At 41.1% G+C, this 20,714-nt stretch overlaps 1 protein-coding gene across 4 annotated transcripts in view; it reads right to left on the minus strand.

Moving 5' to 3' along the window:
- PLXNB2 (plexin B2) overlaps positions 1 to 20,714 on the minus strand; it is a 351,723-nt gene that overhangs the window by 283,355 nt on the left and 47,654 nt on the right. The gene's annotated exons all lie outside the window — the stretch shown is intronic.

The raw sequence follows: 20,714 nt of genomic DNA on the forward strand, positions 1-20,714 counted from the left end.
ATTGACATTTCTGCAATACAGTTTTAACAGCCCGAATAGATTTTTTTTTATTTAGGACAATATACTGTGATGGAAACTGTATCATGAACTGTACAGAATATTTACTTGCAGGGGGGGAAACAAGGAAAAGATTATTTTTTACAATGGGGAAAAGCTCCTGTTTGGACTAGTATTGTAACAAAACTGATCAACATAATAGAAGCCCATTTTTAAGAAGTTCTAGAGTAAATCCAGGTCTTCTTAATCTTCAAGTGCACTGACAGTAAAGATTCTGATTTCAACTCACTTAAAATCTTAAAGGTCAGCTTATTCCAGTCTGAACAAATGCTTCAAAGGACTGTGCACTCTCTTTTCCAGCTGAGAATAAAGATTTCTTTCCCTTCACTAATGCAAGTCAATCATCCTTTGCCTCTCAGGTTCATCTTTCAAGTTGCAAGCGATCCAAAAGCTCTTTTTAAGAACACACATTCCTTTCTAGTTTTTTTTGTCTTTTTTAAAAAAAGTCTTCTTCGAACACTACTCATATTTATTGACTACAGTTTTAACACGCTAACTTCAGGTGATAACTGACTGAAAATATTGTTGCAAACTTTATGCCACCTGAGGGACCATTAAAATGACTGCACACTCCATGGTTCTAAATATATCAACCCTCCAAGGAGGGCATCTTTTGACTATCTAGGAGCACATTATGCAACATAGCTAGGCTATAAAATAAAGAGATGAAATCACTCCAAAAATAAAGATTTTCGCCAATTAACTGCATTCATTCCTAGCAATGGGGGAACAAGCAAGATCAGGAATGGCTAGATTTGATATCTTCTTAGCTACTGCACAAACATAGAATATGTTGTTATGGCTTTATTCTGGATAGTAATATTATGTGGCTGGTTTGAAAACAAAAATATAATAAGCATGCTGAAATCATACCCCTCCACATCTTTTCATGAATAGGCTGTAGTGGTAGCTAACTTGAGCCATTTGGATTTAATAAAATCATGGAACAAGGAGGGTTAGCACAACATAGTCTAAGACTTAGGAAGCCCAGACAGGCCTCTTTCCCTTCCAGAATCTCTTGTGGAGTCCATCAAAAGCATTTCTTCAGGCACTTGAAAGATCACTTGGTTCATACTTCGCTCCACAGACTTTGACATCTTCTTTGGGGAACCTTCTCCAGGCTCCCCAGTCTAATGAAGTGAGGCAGGCAGCAACTTATGGACTTGGCCTCCCCAAAGGTTCTCACTGGTACCAACAGCATGACCTTTTATGTGCCAAATAAAGATCACTTAAGGCACAATCCTAGCACAGCTTAATGGAGCAGTGGAGCCACTGCCAAAATCCACCACCAAAATCCACATCAACCAGGAAAGAAAGGGTTGTGGCGGCGGCAGCGGCGGCGGCAAGCAAACGGTTGCAACTGCCTGGAGCTGGTAATATTCCATTCTTCAACGGGCTCGCAGATGTCCCGTATTGGCAGTGGAGCTGCTTTAGGAGCAAATGGAACCTGTTGGTGGAGATAGAGGTTGACAGGGCTGTGCGAAGGGGCATTGTTGCCCAATTCAGCCCCAGCCCACTGCAAAAGGGGCTAGCACTGCACCTTTAATTACGATCTACAGTGGTACCTTGGGTTACAAACACCTCAGGTTACAAACACCTCGGGTTACAAACACCTCAGGTTACAGACTCCGATAACCTGGAAGTAGTACCTCGGGTTAAGAACTTTGCCCCAGGATGAGAACAGAAATCATGCTTTGGCGATGCAGCAGCAGCAGGAGGCCCCATTAGCTAAAGTGGTACTTCAGGTTAGGAACAGTTTCAGGTTAAGAATGGACCTCCGGAACGAATTAAGTTCATAACCAGTAGTACCACTGTATTGGGTGCTTCAGGTTTTGCACCAAATTCCCCTTTCTCAGGTTTTATGCTTCTACAATTTATTTTGTTGTTCATGTAACCTGCCCAGAGAACTTGATACAATGAGCAGTGTGCAAATGTAATCAATTAAATAAACGAACAGCAATGGTTACACCCGTTTATCGATAGCCAACACGAGGTTGCATTATGAGATGGAGTGATGTTTTCCCCATATTATATGGCAGTAGTAACCCAGCCCTTTTCGAAATCCTTAAAGCCATTTTCTATGCACGTGCCACTGGGAGAAAGGCAAGTGCCCTTATTTCAATCCAGCATTCCCCTGTGAACCATAAATATTATATAGGGATGAGCTGAAATGTCTCATTGATTAAGAAACTACCAAGTAAACCTGTCACATACTAGAAGTGAAAATTGCTCTAAGAAGTCAGTGGCTAAAATAATGTGCAGGAGCATGGAAGATTGTAACAGCTTGAGCAGTATCAACTTAGCATCCTTGGTATCCATCAAGTTAAAGAGAGATGCTATGTTTGTGATCCTCTCTCAAACAGGAGAAAGTTCTACATTGAACCTTATCTTTTTGCACTAAGAATATCCTGGAGGCAGAGGAAGATCCCATTACACTGCTCCAAAGACAACCACAGTAATCAAAGTCTTACTGCACAACGCTGAACAAAACTTAAAGGTAAATATCAGAAGAGATAACATGTGCAGAAATGATGTGGGGAAAGGAGGGGTTGACACCTCTTGGTGTCAGCTAGGCTAGGCTCTTTCACTAAACTCAAGTGTGTGGAACTGCTAGCCATATTTCATAGAACGGTTTGCAAAGGCAGGAGAATTTTATATTCAGCCCTTTGATCCCAGTATAAAATGTCCTGAACTGCCAATAAAACTCAGGAACCTGATTAAAGTTTGTAGATTTGAGTCTCAATTCAAAGCAGGGAACTACATGTGCAGAAAGTCTTGCTGCACACTTGAGAACCTTTAGCATCCTAGCAAAATATACTTTAACAATGACAAGAACACTTGAATCGCATCTGAGCCCAGTTCTTAACTGACTCCTAACAATTTTCCTACATATATAAATAGAACATATGGCCTTGATAGTATAATGGAAATATTGTGCTATACAATATATTCTATATGCATATTATTGAGTTTTGTGCAATTGACATGGTACAATGAAGAGTAACAATAAGAACAACAACAACAACAACAAAGGTCTTTTGCGATTTGTTCCATAAACTAATACTGTACATACACAGGGAACGCAGAAACAAAGAATGTAAGCAAAGATGGGGTCACACTAGTTTATCAAATCTCTTCAGAACAAATTATATCAACATTTCTAATGGGATTTGGATTTGACTTCGATGACACCGTGGTTCCTTTACTATTGGCACTAGTCTAGATGAAGGGAAAGATACCATAAAAGCAAGAAGGTGTTTGGATAAAATTATAGTGAAATCAAACACAACAAAAGATAATCTTAGGGTATGACCAACTTCACTGAACATCTTGTTGAAGTGGACTTGAAATCCATCTGAACATCTGATCGAACATTTCCCATGTTCTGGTCATTAGCTCTTCTGTTGCATATCATTCCAACTGGGCACTAATTATCTCCCTTTATGCAAGTCTACTCAGAAGATAGTCCTACAGAATCAGTTAAGTGTCCTTCCAGGTAAGAATGTACTGTATAGGATTGCATCCTGGAAAAACCATTGCCTAACCTGCCGCCTTGTATGTTATGCAGCAAGTGCCATAAATATGCAGCATTTTAAAATATTCAAGCAACCAAGCCATGTAGTACAGAACAATTTTTACCCCTGAATCTTTACAGCAATAATAAAGGCCTCAGAGAGAGGAATCTGAAGATGCCTGCCTTCGGGGAAACTTTAATTTTAGAATCAATTTTTCATCAACTGCTAAACCAGCTGTAAACTAATCATTTTTAATTAGTAGTCGAGTGTGACAGATACTGATAATTAAAAGTATGAGTGAGAAGGAAACCAAGTAGCAAGAAATTTACTGCACCAACTTCTGTGGCAAGCTGTATAACAACTTACTAAAACCACCATCAGCTTAACATACACACCGAGACACAAATCATGTATTTGTATATGCTCAGGAGAACTACTGCATCAGTCCATTATATGCTGGCCCCACACATAGGTTGCACCCCCTAAAAATGAGATATATATTCAAACTGAAACAATATACTATAAATCTCTGGCACCGCACAGTGCTTTTTTTACAATCTAAAAAACACATACAACCTCTGGACCAGGGTTTCCCAAACTTGGGTGTCCAGCTGTTTTGGGACTACAATTCCCATCATCCCTGGCTACGGCTAGCTAGGCAGTAGTAACAAACCAGAGTTCCCAGGATTCAGGGGTGGAGAGCCATGGCTGTTTAAATGGCATAACAGTGCTTTAAATTTTTGGTTTGGGCACTATGCTTACTGTATATTCCTGTGTACGACTACTTTTTAGCCCAGGAAAATCTTCTCAAAAGTCGGGGGTCATCTTATATGCTGGGTCGTATTTCTTATACAGCGAGTATATCCCAAACTCTATATTTTAACTGGAAAAGTTGGGGGTCGTCTTATATGCCCAGCCGTCTTATACGCCGGAATATACGGTACATACAATGTGGAGAATGTTGAAAGTGGCATAAAATGAATAAGTTTCCTTTTATCAACCTTCAGGCAAAAAAATGTCTGGGAAGGAACATGTGTCCAATTCTGGAATTACAAAAAAACCACAGTTGTGTGTTTATTGAAGCTGTTAATTGAAATTCTTCTAGTTTGTTCCGAGAAACTTTTCATCCTATTTCTATGGGTGAGCAGAAATGCAACTAATTAGTGCCACAGAAACAAACACTTTAGATAGATTTATCATACCAAAACACTGTCAGAACAATTGAGAGTAAAAATGACTGGAAGGGCCAAGGGGTTTGGTTCCCTTCTTCCAGAAAAAGGTGTTGCTCATAAGATTACAATTAGAGCAGAACTAGATACAGTGGTGGGGGGACGCGGGTGGTGCTGTGGGTTAAACCACAGAGCATAGGGCTTGCTGATCAGACGGTTGGCAGTTCGAATCCCCGCGATGGGGTGAGCTCCCATTGCTTGGTCCCGGCTCCTGCCAAACTCGAAACCACGTCAAAGTGCAAGTAGATAAATAGGTACCGCTACAGCGGGAAGGTAAACGGTGTTTCCGTGTGCTGCTCTGGTTTGCCAGAAGCGGCTTTGTCATGCTGGGCACATGACCTGGAAGCTGTATGCCGGCTCCCTCGGCCAATAATGCGAGGTGAGCGCCACAACTCCAGAGTGGGTCACGACTGGACCTAATGGCCAGGGGTCCCTTTACCTTTAGATACAGTGGTACCTTGGTTTACAAACATAATCCGTTCCGGAGGTCCATTTGTAAACCAAAACAGGTTGTAACCCATGGCACGCTTTCGCCAATGCGGCTTCCTCCCCAAAAAATGTTCATAATCCCCCCCCAAAATGGGTTGTAATACAAAAAAAGTTTGCAAACCGGGACACGCACTTCCAGGTTTGACGTGTTTGTAATCCAAAACATAGGCAAACCAGACTGTTTGCAAAGCAAGGTATCACTGTGCTTGGGTTTGACACAGGACAGCCTCCCAAAACTGCAGCTCCATTTTAATATGTAGGCACCCTTATCAGTTCTGTGACATCACACTGTGCATTTGCCTCGGCACTACCAGTGGCCAGTGATGTGAACCGAAGGTCAGGGAAATGCCCAATCAAATTTCACAAAGTGGGTGGGAGGAAGAAAGGTGTTGATGCCATCAGGAGCAACGTCTGGCTGCACCATCAAAATGTAAGATGCACCAGCTACATGCCCTATCAGGCTGAGGTCTGCAAAAGACTTGGGCCTACTACAGAATCAATATCCAAAACAGGAGGAGGAGCTGAGCAAGTCTAGCAACAATTTCAGCAGGGGGTGATGGCCAAGCTAGCAGGCAGCCCCATACTTGTGTCGAGTAAGTATTGTCTCTGGGGAACCAAAATAAAAAAGGTAAAAGGTAAGGGACCCCTGGACGGTTAAGTCCAGTCAAAGGGTACTATGGGGTTGTGGCGCTCATCTCACTTTCAGGATGAGGGGGCATGTGTTTGTCCACAGACAGCTTTCTGGGTCATGTGGCCAGCATGACTAAACCACTTCACAATGGAACACCGTGACAAAAACCAGAGTACACGGAAACGCCGTTTACCTTACCGCCTCAGCGGTACCTATTTATCTACTTGCACTGGTGTTCTTTCAAACTGCTAGGTTGGCAGGAGCTGGGACAGAGCAACGGGAGCTCACTCTGTTGCAGGAATTCAAACTGCCGACCTTCCAATCGGCAAGCCCAAGAGGCTCCATAGTTTAGACCACAGCGCCAGCCGCTTCCCTGGAACTAAAATAAGCCAGGCTTTGTCTCTCTTACAGGTCATCACTGTGCCACAAATGACTAGCATGGGAACCTATAGGCCAAATGGGTAGGTGGCTTTAATGGACCTGTGGCCTAGACTAATTTAACCTTACAACACGCACACACACAAATGTGTCAGTTTTTCCATCCTGAAATCATCTTGGCTCCAGCACCGAGAAAACAGAACACAACATATTCTGAAAGGTGTTTTGTTTGTTTTACTAAACAGAAACACTGCGTAAAGATAGATAATATTCTTGATTTACCTTCTCTAACGAGTAATTGCACAGGTGCATACTGTTTTAAATGCCCATTAATGAAAGATACAGATGTAACCCATTAAATCTTAACAGCTTTTGGGGAGACATTAAACTTTATAATCAAAACCTGCTTTGCATTTTCATTAAGAGTCACTGATCCAACAGGCTAACAGCTGCAAATTGGACCTAAAAATAAAATTCAGAACAGGGGCATTAAAGACACAATTTAACGTGTTGATGAGGCAGACGCTGATCAAATCTAATGAGCTAAAACATACCAAAAGTAAATTCATAAGAAGTACCAAATTACTGACTTTCATGCTCATAAATTGGAGGGGGGGGATTTAAAAGAGAGGCCCTAGAATTCTGAAACCCAAATGTAACACTGTTCTTCACCGATCTTTTGACATTAGTTTTACTTAAAGGTTCAGACTCCAGTCAAACCGCAATTAGTTGTGACCATGTTGTACTGAAAGCAGAATTTTCATTCAATTGTTTTACGTAGGTCTTAGCCATTACTAATGCCCAAACTGAGCCAAAAGGCTGGGACTACTATAGGTATGAAAATTTCCAAACTATGAAAGGATGACACATTTCTTATAGGCAACCTCATGCCAAGAGACTTGCATCTATAGGCACTTTCTTTAATCTAAGTGCATGCTAGGGTTAACTCTTATAACACAACTCCTAGTTCCTTGCCAGAGAAGTGCTCAGGTGTTCTTATAAAGTGTTGACTCAAATAAATTAACCTGACGCAAGGAATATGGACCTCATTAATCTAGGAATGCCTGCCCTTGTTTGCAGAAGGAACAGTGGAGTCCATTACCTCAATTCAAGAATTAACTTTGATTGCATTTGAGATTAACTTTCTTTTTCCCATGACCCAGCTCTGCTGGAATGGGATAGTCAACAACTTTGGCAAAACAGCAAGGCATCTAACATACAAGGCATCTGAACATTCAATATGGTAGACAGGTATGGGCTGTCATCTCCTGTATGCACTGGGAAGAGAGATGTGGGGGGGAAATTGTCATTATGCGACAATCAGAACCACAGCAGGGAAAGATGAACTCCTGGTTACACATAAGTGTCCAAAAACAATCTCATGCCTTTAAACCATAAACGTCAGAACAAAATGCTCATCTCCTCTGCATTCAATCATATAATTTCACCCTAGAATGCAATTAGTAAAACTATACCCCCTACCAACCTTCTCCATTTAAAAACAGTAATTAACACAGGCAACACTAGCAATGTGGGGATAGGAAACTGAAAACAAATGGCATCACCTGGAAAAGGTGGAACCCTTACATGCTTTAAAATATAGCTGCCACCCACTATCTGAAGAGGTTCAGCAGCAGAGTTCAAGCAGTTTAAATTGGCCAAGTCTCCAAGTTTCACACCCTCTAATCATTCACAGCAGTGGGATATTTTTCAGAAGAGTGAAATCTACATAATTTCCTTCTCGGCAGCGAACACACTCACTTATATTATAAACACGCACTTTTATATTAAGCAGATTCCTTATAAATGCAAAATAAAAGGCAAGAACTTAGTAGAAATCACACACACACAAAAATCATGTTTCCTTAACCTTAAGACTAATTGGAACCAGACCTTCCATGCGGCAGGCTTGTTTCAAATGGCAGACCTAGGGCTAGGGTTGTCAGACTCAATAGAGGACAGGACTTGTGTGCCTTTAATTGCCCTGCTCTCTTTTGAGTCTGGAAACCTTAAAGAGAAACCAGCAGACCCTTTGCTTGGAAATTAAACAAAGGGTCTGCTGGTTTCTCTTTAAGGTTTCAGGAGTCAAAAGAGAGCAGGGCAATTAAAGGCACAGAAGTCCTGTCCACTATTGAGTCTGTCAACCCTAGCTGTGACACTCAAGGTAGTTTGCAGAGAAACAAACCATGAGCCTTGGTGGCACAGGAACTGAGGAAGAGTAACAACAGTCATGGACATGAGATGTTTTAGTGCAGTAACATCTCGAAAGCACCATGGTGGCTATCCCAGCACGAATAGTCATGGATTTCTTAGCAAAGGGACAGAGTTTCTCACCATGCATGCACTGGAAGATTAGCACAGAACCTTTCAGCTTGCAGGTGAAGTGGAAAAGATTCCAAGAACCTGCCAGACAGTGACATACTGCAAAGCAACCCACCCGTTTAGCCCAGTTCAGACCTTTCACATCAATCTGTGCAGGCATCCGTGTGCATACTTTTGAAATTTAGTTAAGACGAGTGCACGTCTTGTTTGGTGTAACTGATCAGATAAGGCAATGCGGAGTGGGGGAGAGGGAAGCCACGATGTCATTATTATAAGCTTATTTCAGAAAAAAATCCCATTAAAATACAATTTGCTTCCTGAGCCTCATTTTTAAACTACAGTAGAAAGGGTAAACACCTCACCATTTTCCACTTTGCAGCAGAACTGCTGGATTAAAGCAATTAATTGTAGAGGAAAGTTGCAATTGATGTGGAAAATAATCTGCATTTATAGAACTGTTCTGCTTTTAAATGCCTATTTTACACTTTTCTGCAGGATGTATGACAGTTCAGCTTATTAGCAGTTTCTTTTGCAGCCTCAAGTATCTTTCTTTTAAAGTAAGCCCTAAACATCATCTTAAAATATCAAGGAAACCCTGTAGTTTTCATCCATATGCTTTACTCTTCACAGACCATACACTGATCTATGCAGTCACATGTGGATGTGCATGTGAATGGGAATGCACACGAATATAATTAAACTGAATGTAATTGCATCTAGGGATGGAGATTTATCACAAGATATTTCTGTTATCATCCTGTTTTTAGCATCCTTGTTCTGTTTCTAATCTCTTCTCCCTTGGAGGAGAAAGCTACTAACCACAAGCTTCCTGGACAAAGTCCAGCAAATGTTCGACTTGTTGCCTCTGGCAGACATTTCTGCCATTTTAGGGTCCTTGAATAGCCATGCTTGGAGAGCGCAATGCTGGCTTTGCTGTGCAATGAACTGCAAGATGAACGCAAGAAGCATAACAGTACTTGGACCATCATCAAATATGTGCTGTGGAACATTATTTATTAGAGCTAGATTTTTTATATATAAAAAAAACTAGTTGATGGGGCAGTTTTTCTTTCTGTAAAATAACTATCTTTGGTATTCTCTCAGCAAGAACCACCTTGCATTCAAACATATCCACAGAAGGGTTGAATATATTACAGCCATGACCCAGAAAAGCATGCACAAGTGGCTCCTGGGAGAAAATAAAATATCTCTAAATCCAGCATCCATACGGCACTCGTGGAGCAATCTCACTGCCAACCCTAAAGTAAGCTCTACTGAATTCAATGGGTGTTTAATATTTAAACCAGGGATTTTAAAAGATTTTTAAAGACCTCTCAGGTGGGCGCCATTGCCATTATAAGAGGAGGCATTCATAGCGAGTTCCAGCACTTTTTCTAGAAAAAAAATAAATAGCACTTGTAACCATGACCTTTCCCAATCTGCTACCCTTCAGATGTTTTGGAATAGAACTCACAGCATCCCTGACCACTGGCCATGTTGGCTGGGGCCAATGGGAGGTGCATTCCCAAACATCTGGAGAGCATGGGGTATGGGGAAGGTTTGTTTAACACTACGTGGATGAGCCTTCACAAGCCCAAGCAAAGTGTTAGTCTAGCACTCTACCCTCTCCTAACTTCTCCCAACCATGCAGGAGGGGGAAGAGAACCATCAAGCCAAGAATCCTGGCTTACTTTTACACACATGAACCAGGTTTCCTGATTTACAACAAGAAATGGTTAGCTAAACAAACTTCTTTCACGACCCATGGTTCGAATTTGCCTTGTGAGCAACTATCTGTTTGTTGTAAGCCAGGATACTTCGTTCCGGACTTAACGATGCTAAACCAAGATTCTTGGAAGGCGACACTAAACTCCGCAGGCGGTGCTACCCAGCAACACAATGCCTGGTTTCTGCTACGGATCATTGATGTAATATTAAATATCAACAACAGCTTTATCACCATAGCGCTGCTTAACAAGCTCTCTAGGCATGCTTAGCAGCAGCACCGTACCAAAACTACTGTTGAAACGTTGCATCCATGAGTAAATATTTATTATTTTTAAAAAACTGTCTGACTTTCTGCATTGGCTGATTCATTTATTTACTTTGGCTTCTTGGAGGTTTGTTTAAAAGTTCGCACTTAACCACAAAGTAAGAAATATATTTGTTCTTTATGAAGAGACTTTCTGGAGCAGAAGTTTCTTTTTTCTAACAGTTGAGCTGTTAGATCTCATAGTTTCATGCTGAAAACTGGCACAGGTAAAGAAAGCTCCGAATGAGTACAGGAAAAAGGCAGACAGTTTTGATACAGTGGGTTAAACTGATTTATCTCGTTAGTCTGACTAACCTGACAGGAAAGGAACACCTCCAGGAAAAAGAAGGGTCTCTTGTCTTCCTAGCATAAAAATAAAATCAAACTTGATAACAATTTACAATGCTTTGCAAACAAAACAGTAGGAGAGTTTAACAGTTTGCCAGCAGGTCTGATTAGTGTATTTGTTTTGTTATTCCCTGACACACTGACGAATTCCAACCATATGAGTGTTCATGCATACACACACAAGACCAATAAACACACTCCTCGTAGGAAAATAACATTATCTCATTTGCCTACTCAAACCAGATACATAGGTTCAAAACAAGAACCCTGCTCCTTCTGTCCATCATTTCTGTCCAGCCTAAAGTTTAGGCTCTAAGACTTTTTTTAATCAGAGTCTTTTTCTCTTAGTATGCAGATGATGATTTCAAAACACTGCTTGCCAGATAATCCTGCAAGTCTCCGCTCAAGGTGAAATCCAGTCCAGTAGCAGAAGATGCAGAAGTCTTCCTTGTATGGGCAGCCGAAAGAGGACTAGCTATAATGCTTCCCTACATGTAAAAACGTAGGGACCCAGGTGGCGCTGTGGTTAAATCACTGAGCCTAGGGCTTGCTGATCAGGAGGTCGGCGGTTCAAATCCCTGTGATGGGGTGAGCTCCCGTTGCTTGGTCCCAGCTCCTGCCAACCTAGCAGTTCGAAAGCACGTCAAAATGCAAGTAGATAAATAGGGACCGCTACAGCGGGAAGGTAAACGGTGTTTCCATGTGCTGCTCTGGTTTGCCAGAAGCGGCTTTGTCATGCTGGCCACATGACCTGGAAGCTATACGCCGGCTCCCTCGGCCAATAATGCGAGATGAGCGCGCAACCCCAGAGTCGGTCACGACTGGACCTAATGGTCAGGGGTCCCTTTACCTTTACCTTTACATGTAAGAACAGTACTGCAGGATCAGATCAATGGCCGATCTGCTCTAGCATCCTGTTTCTTGTGTGTCTGGGAAGCCCACAAGCAGAACAATATCCAATTGCCCAATGTTGCTCCCAAGGAGCTGGCATTCAGTGGCATACTGCCTCTCTCATTCTGGAGACTAATTGCCACTGGTAGACCTATGCCCTTTTAAGGCCAACTCAGTTGGTGGCCATCAAATCTTGTGACAGTGCATGCCGTAATAATGTGTGATGAAATACTGCCTTCTGTCTGTCCCAAGCTGCCTGCTAATCAGTTGCTTTATCATGCCCCAACCCAGAAAGCCCCTAAGCTCCTTTAAGAGGAAGTGTGGAATGAAAATAAACTCAATAAATAAATAAAATTCAGTGTGACTTACTACTGAGTAGACATAGTTATGGTTGCCCTGTACCATACCACATGGCAGTATCACCAACTGATCTGCCATTCCAAAATGGGAAGCATTTTAATTCAGCAACAGGGTTATTTATCAAGGTCTGCTAGATGCTTTAAATTATTAATTGATTCTTTTATTAAATTTCTATAGCACCCTTCATCTGAGGATCACAGGGCAAAAAAACCCACAAAAATACATAACATAGTAACAAACAAAACCATTTAAAAAAACAACACCCACACAATTTAGATTGTTTATTTACTTAGCCAATGTTCTGGAGAAGAGGAATGTTTTTGCCTGGTACCAAAGATATGCAATGAATGTGGCAAGCAGACCTCTCCAGTAGCAGCATTCCAAAACAAGGGAGTCACCACAGAAAAGGTCCATTGCTGTGTTGCTCTCCTCTGGATATCTTGCCCCTGAAGAAGGGCCTTAGATGATTATCTACTTGACTAATCATGAAGTACAGCAGGAATTAATTTAATATGGATTCAGAACAGAATCAGCTCAGCTGAACAGGACAAAGAAAGTCAGCTACACCAAACCTGTGTTAAGAAAATGCAGAAACAGCTACACCCTCTTGCTGTTTCTCTGTTACAGGTCAACTTATATTAAAGTGAGATCAGAGTCAGGAGAGGCAAATGTGGATAATAGCGGTAAACTATGTCCATATGTGCACTTCAAAACTTTTGATATATATATATATATATGTTTTACAATTTCAAATAAACATTTTACATACTTAAAATATCAATGACTTCCCTTCTTCTCTTTCCATGGTTCATTTTGCATATCTTATATCCCGGCATATTTTAGAGAAACTATTCCAATCGGTTTTCCATTATTACATCTGTCAAAGATTATTTACACTGCTGAATTTATCTTAATGCTGCCAGCGTTTTCAGCTGTACACACTTATTTTCCATATACTAAATAAACATTTTCCAGTCTTCTTTAAACGTATGTTCTTCCTGCTCTCTTATTCTATATGTTAAGTCTGCAAGTTATGCAAAAAACTTTTGCATTCTTAATCACTGTATGACAAAAATTAACATATCCCACAAGGATCACCTAGAAATATATGTATTATTCAGTCAACAAAATTTTTCCAACTTTCCTTCTACAAGTGAAACTTGGGTTAAACTGATTTTTGACACATCCATACCAGTCTTCACCTACTTCCTGAATTCTGTTCAGCATAAGCCTTCATCGCCTCAGGTTTTATACTTTCCCAGCAGGTAACTATTAACACATTTCACAGGTGACCGCATATTGTAAAACTATGTGGTTCGACATGACGGAAATACCTTATTAAGACCAGTATTTTTTTCCAGATGCTGGAGCAGAACAATGGTTCTGCAAGGGATAATCAAGACAAATCCTTCTATGCCTTCGGAATGCCTTCACTAATCTCCCCCAAAGCTTTAAAATACCAAACAGGCAAATGCACTCATAACTTCAACACCACTGATAAAGAGCCATTTTAACAAAATCAGCAGGTCAAGGACTGAGTCTGTGATCAAATGTTTACAAAATCAAGATGTAGTAAACAGATTTTGAAAGAAAGCAGTAGATTCTGTCACACAGACAGGCAGCAATATACAGCAGGGGTCCCCAAACTAAAGCCCAATCACCTTCTAAATCCGGCCCACGGACGGTCCAGGAATCAGCATGTTTTTACATGAATAGAATGTGTCCTTTTATTTAAAATGCATCTCTGGGTTATTTGTGGGGCATAGGAATTCGTTCATTATTTTTTTTCAAAATATAGTCTGCCCCCCCCCACAAGGTCTGACGGACAGTGGACCGGCCCCCTGCTGAAAAAGTTTGTTGACCCCTGATATACAGTATGCAGTTTTGGCCCAGAAATATTTAAAAGCCGTTAAAATGGTAGTTTGTCTACATCAGGGTTTGCCACACTTGGGTCTCCAGTTGTTTGGGGACTACAGTTCCCATTATCCGTGGCCACTGGGTCCTGCTAGCTAGGGATGATGGGAGTTGTAGTCCAAAAACTGTTGGAGATCTAGTATTTGGGAAACCCTGGTCTACATTCTAAAGCCAATATTGGGAAACCTGTGGCCCTCTAGGCATCATTGAACCACAACTCACACCATCACTGACCATTGGGCGTGCTAGCTGGAGGTCATGAGAGGTGCAGTCCAGTATTTGGAAGGGAACAGGTTCCCCATCGCTCTTCTGACCAGTCAGACCATACAGGGAGAGAGATTTACCTTTCTCTTGTGCACATGGCCTAATACCCATCATAGCCAAGTCCCCCAACCCCCAAATGCATTCAGACTAGCGGGCCTAGGGAAGCAGAACAATGCTACAATCTTGTTTCAGGTATTGCAAGTTCAGCCCTCGGCAGAGACTAAGGATGGGAGCTGGCTTTGCATCAGATTTAGACAAATTAGCCAGGGACACAGAAGAGATAACACCAGGTCAGACAGCATTTCCCGAAGAGTTGTGAAATCCAAAACATCGCTGGGAAAAACAAGTAGATCCTCTAGGGCAAAAGCATCTGAACAAACATAAATCCTGAAAGATTTTCATGCCAGAAGAAACAGCAGCATCTTTAAAATCTAAACTAAACTCCCCTGTACTAACATGAGTTCAATTATATGTATATCTATCAAGAGGAAACAGCCTGAGGTGTTGGAAGAGTGATATTATACTACCTATTGTTCTGTCTTGATTTTCCTCTCTTTTTCCCCCCTCTCAATCTGCATCTCAGCCACATTGTCATTATCTTATCTCATCACTGCATTTTTTAAATAAAAAATAGAATCTTACGTTATATATATCTTGGGGGAGCCATGCTCAAATCTCACAGTTCCCAGTCAGATAGTGTGCACCTAGTGATGCCCAGTCTTCTAATTTGTTGGTGCAACCTGGTCTGTCTTGTTTATGGTTCCATACTAAAATCACCATGCTCCTATCCAGCTCACCACATCCCAAGGGTGCATTGTAAAGTAGTATTCTTTGAACCTCACAATGGGAAAGAACATCAGTGGTTTCCTGGCATAGTATCAGTGCCAAACAGCTAATATGAGCTACCACTTGACTAAGAGGTCAAAGGAAGAAAGCTTATACAGTCAGAGAGGCCAGAAAAAAATTGTGTCACATTGGTCCAGGGTCGCCAGTTTAGCAACATCCCATAGTATAAACCAGTGTTTCTCAACCTTTTTTGGGCCAAGGCACACTTGTTCCATGAAAAAAATCACGAGGCACACCACCATTAAAAAAGTTTAAAAAATTAACTCTGTGCCGCCCTATATTGACTATATAATTATGACTGTAAGAAACACTTGCCAATTGCTGTGTTGGTTGCAATCTCCTGTAATAAGGCTTCACAAGCCGCTGATTTCTCTGCCAGCACAATCCTTTGCTCAGCAAGTTTCAGGTTGAGCTCATCCAGCCAGCTTCTTTAAGTTTGTCTAAAACCACCCTCCCGTGGTGGTGGCTGTTGAGAGCTGCGCTCGCCCCGCGTCGTGACCCGGCCGGCTTCCTTTCTGGCGGGTTAGTGTTGACTATTGGCGGTTGCCAGGCACGTGACAATGCAAATCGCCCTTCTCGTCGCCGCACGTCGCGGCACACCAGCCAGTGTCTCGTGGCACACTAGTGTGCCGCGGAACAGCGGTTGAGAAACGCTGGTATAAACCACCCATGTCAAAACTTGGGACATTAGTTTATTCCTAACTCATATACTTTGAAGTTGACATAGTAAAAAAAGAAAAGGAAGAGTTCGAAATATCAGTCCTTTAAAGGTAAAGGGACCCCTGACAGTTAAGTCAAGTCAAGTCACGGACAACTCTGGGGTTGCAGCGCTCATCTTGCTTTACTGGCCGAGGGAACTGGTGTACAGCTTCCGGGTCATGTGGCCATCATGACTAAGCCGCTTCTGGTGAAACCAGAGCAGCACATGGAAACGCCGTTGACCTTCCCGCCAGAGTGGTACCTATTTATCTACTTGCACTTTGATGTGCTTTCAAACTGCTAGGTGGGCAGGAGCTGGGGCTGAACAATGGGAGCTCATTCCTTTGCGGGGATTCGAACCGCTGACTTTCTGATCGGCAAGCTCTAGGCTCAGTGGTTTAAACCACAGCACCTGCGTGTGATGCAAAGATTTCTCACCAGGGAGCAGCACATTACACTCTGCTGGTGGGAGAATCTTTGCCCCAAAGTTATTATAGTTGACATCCATTTCAAAATTTATTGTTAAGAGAGAGGCTGCATTCAGATATCACAATAAATATCAAATATTTACAATGACTATGGTGAGCCTTTCATTTCCCCCCTACTACAACTGCAAGGAGGAGCTCAGAAACTTCTATTCTGGAGCATTTCCACATCAAATCACCATTAACTATAGTCAATGCTTCCCCGCCCCCCTAGAAAAATAGTTGCCAGTACTAACCATGAAGTTGTTACAATATATGTCACACTTTTAAACCAAAAACAGTAACTGCTACACTTTTAAAAAACAAAATACAAAAAAGAGATTCCAGTACTGCATACCCTTGAATACCCCCTGAAAAAAGCACTGGTTATAGTATTAAATACCATTCAAAGAACATCCCCCCCCCCCATAATTGTGGGCACTGTAGTTTACCCCTCACAGAGTTACCATTCCCAGAAAACCATAACAAACTTCAGTACCCAGAATGCTTTGAGGAAGGGAATGTGCTTCAGGTGTCTTCAAAGGTACAGTGTGTGTAGACAAGATTAACCACAGGTAAGTGTTCAGCTGTAATGCTAAACTTTTGCAAAACCTTTCAAAGCTCCTCCTTGTAGTTTTCCCAGGGAGGGGACAAACAAGCCAGACACTCAATTCCAATATCTGAATGCAGCCAGAGCGTATGAGTTTGAATATGGTTAATAGTAAATAAATTAAGAGTTATGAGGCACCCAGAGTTTGGATATTCTAGTCAGGAAAAAAGCGTATTGGCGAGCCCTGTTCAATAAGCCTCACATGTTGTTGCTTCAGACCGGTTAAAAAAGCAAAGAGGAGAAATCAGCTGCAGACCAGCGATCCAAAACTGCATCCAGCCATTTCAGACTCTCATAAATCAGGGTTGTAAAATACTGCCAGATTAGTATGTCTAAGGAGTATAGATCAACTCAAGTCTGAATATTATTAATAAGCCACAAACCCTCGGATATAATTAACAACAACAAAAAATTGTTCTGTTGAGTCATAGCAAAAACAAAAACAAATCACAAGGTGGTACGTACTGTATACTGTATACAAGATTAACCCTGCTCCTCTTTCCAACTGTGGGGAGGAGAATTATTGTGTAAACAACACTGGTTTTTTTTAGGGGGGGGGGCGACAATCAGAACGATCAAAGAAGATCATTTGTATTAGCAAGTCATACAACTAAAGGATAGGTATCCAAACCTACAGCACATTATTCAACGGGGGAAAGTAAGAAGTCATCTGAATATTCAACAAAGATGCATCTTCACAAGAAGTCCAAAGTATTTTTACTTAGTTTTGAAGGACAGGAGACAATGTGAGGGCCAAACTACATATCCTTTTAAAGCTATCCAATGGAATACAACTCACTGGCCATAATCATTTATAATTTCTTTAGGAAACAGTAGTTTTGTACTTTATGGAACGATACCCATCACCTGTTAAGTGAAATGAATAGCCTTTTATCTTTGCGAGAACTTCCAAGTTGTTTTTTTTGGGGGGGGAGGGTGAAAATTTGAAAATGCCAATGCTTTCAAATTATATGCTCCATAATGTTCCACAAATCATTTAAAAAAATTTTTTAAAGCATTTGAAATAGTGGTTTGTAATTCCATGTAAAGATACCCAACCACCTTATTGATCCCAGAAGGTATACAGAACTGGATAGGTCCCTGTTTCAGAATAAAAGTTAGCAGATTAATTTTGTATGAGAATGTTGACGGCATAATCCACAGATCCATCTGTAAACATACGCAGACGTCTGGATCTGTCTTTTGTATTGATGTAGATGAGCCATTTAGATGTGTTATTTACACCCTGTCTGGAGCAATCTACACCTTCTGCATACCTTGTGTTTTTATTATCAAAGGCCTTGCATTTTTATGGCAAAAGCAGTTTGCATTTGGAAAGCTTGAAATACGGTAGCATGTTTATCACAAATCCTTAGATTGAAGCACATACATTCACAAGTCCATCAGAAGCAGAAAGACAATGGGCAGAAGCTGTGGTGGGGGGTCCAAAATCCAGCTAGAGCTGTGACACACTTGCACCAGTTATTAGGTACACCATACTGACAAAGGCCACATTAACCAGTAAGGTTAGTTAACTATGTAACAAACATGAATGCATCAAAGTTGGAGAAGTCTTCATTTGCACAATGACGAAATTCCCATGCAATTTGTTAAAATAACTTTGGGGAAATAAACTATAAATGTATAGTTTGTGTTTATGGATCCCACATATACCCTTCAATTCTATATATATATATATATATATATATATATATATATATATATATATATATATATATATATGAAATGACCAGACTTACTTTCCCTGGGCACTGTCCTGCATGCCATTCAAAGAGGCAAACTAATTTATTTGATTACCTATTTTATGTCAGCCACAATCAACTTGTAACTTCAAAAGTTGGATTTCAATTGTTTTAGATCAGAGCAATAAAAAAAGTCTCCTTCTGAGTTGAGGTTAAAGAAAACAGGGTGAGAGCTCTCAACTAAGATTCTAAGAAATATTCTGGGATTAGTCCTTAATCTAGAAACAGAGAGGTGGAAAAGACACACAAATCAGTTCATATCGTAATTGTTTCATGGGGAATGTCCATAGTCAGGGCACAGACGAAAGCTGTAAAGATGTTTTGAGGGTCAAGGAAAACTTAGAGCTATGGATTTGAGATCCACAAATCCAAAATCAAGAAAAAAGATTAAAGAATATTTACTCAATTTAGCAGTGCTAAACTGAGAGCATTGAGAATTGGTGTGGCTGGATACAAAGCCTCACTGAGATCAGAGTTTCTAGTGGCTGGCGTATCATCCCCATATTTGCATGATATCCCCCGAGGACAAAAATATTCCATTCCTTTTGCTGCCCTTAGTGAATAGATGCAGGCTCACAAATATACACTCAGCCTCTTGAGCTACCTTATACTATAATCAAACCAGAATACTCTCCGTAGAACCATTTGCTTTTCTGGTGTTCACATTATTTTTCTCTGGTGTTCATAATATTTTTATTGCTGCTTTTAGCTATATAATTTTATATTGGTGCAGTCTTTATTCTGCTGGTGTTTTGTATTTTTATGATGTTTCGTAAAGCTATCTTGAACGCCATTGGCAGAAAGGGAGAATATACTTTTTTTAAAGAAGAAGAAAGAATATGTTTAAATTAGAAGTCCAAGCCATAGGAATACTGGCCTATTCATGTAAAGAAAAAAATATGACTTGATGCTGCCTGTGTGTGATGGAGTGGGAGAATTAATTATTGACCTTTTAAGAAATGGCAGGATGAAATGATGTAAGGGCACATTAATAAAATCTGGATGGTAAATGCTCTCCTTCTCGCCTAGCTGAAAGCTCAATCTCTCTTTTTACAGCTTTAAAATGCAAGGAACCTGACTGTTTTCATCTGGTTTGTCATGAACAAGCAAGCTGTGCCCACACCCCAAAGCATTCCCTCTCCTCACAATTCACTGCTTCAGATAACTATTATTTTGGGATTCAAGTTTTTGGGGCATGCATCTCAGAAGGGTTTTCTGCGGCTTTTCTTTTTATGGCCTCTCTTCCCCTCTGACATTTGGCTCTTCCTGTTTACTTACTTCTTTGCTGTCATCGGCAACAGTCAGCTCCCAACCACATACACACACACTCCACATCTGTTACTACCAGGCAGCTACAGTCTCCCTCCCCCCCCTCCCTGCAAAGCTATCCTTACTGTCTCCTTCCACCTGATCCCCACCACCCAGATCCTTAATTAAGAACCAATTTGCATATGTCCATTAAAGAACTGTTCCTTGGAACTTTTGTTAAATTCAGCCCTCTTAGCAAAAAGAACAAAACCTTATTGTGTGCTGCCTGCGGCTGCCATCCTTTGACAGATGAGCACATGGAATTTTGCACAAAAACTATGTATTTATAGTCTGCACCTCTGTGCTTAAGGATCTGTGGATTAGGGCAGTACTGAAACAGTGGTAGCCAATGTGGTGTCCTCCATATGCTGCTGGATTAAAACTCCCATCATGCCTGCCTGAGCACTGGACATGCTGGCAGAGACCAATTCCTGCATCGAAAGAGAACAGGACATCTCAGATTCGACAGAAATGCAGCTTTGCAGGCCCATCACATTTTGACGTTAACAGGGTTCTGTGGTTATTTCAAAATGGGGAGGGGGAACTTTCCTCTCCCAATATGCAAATGCAGAGAGAGGGGGAGAATCCTCATTC

This window comes from Zootoca vivipara, chromosome 9 (genome assembly GCF_965207765.1).
Source record: "Zootoca vivipara chromosome 9, rZooViv2.hap1.1, whole genome shotgun sequence".
NCBI classification, from domain to species: Eukaryota; Metazoa; Chordata; class Lepidosauria; order Squamata; family Lacertidae; genus Zootoca; species Zootoca vivipara.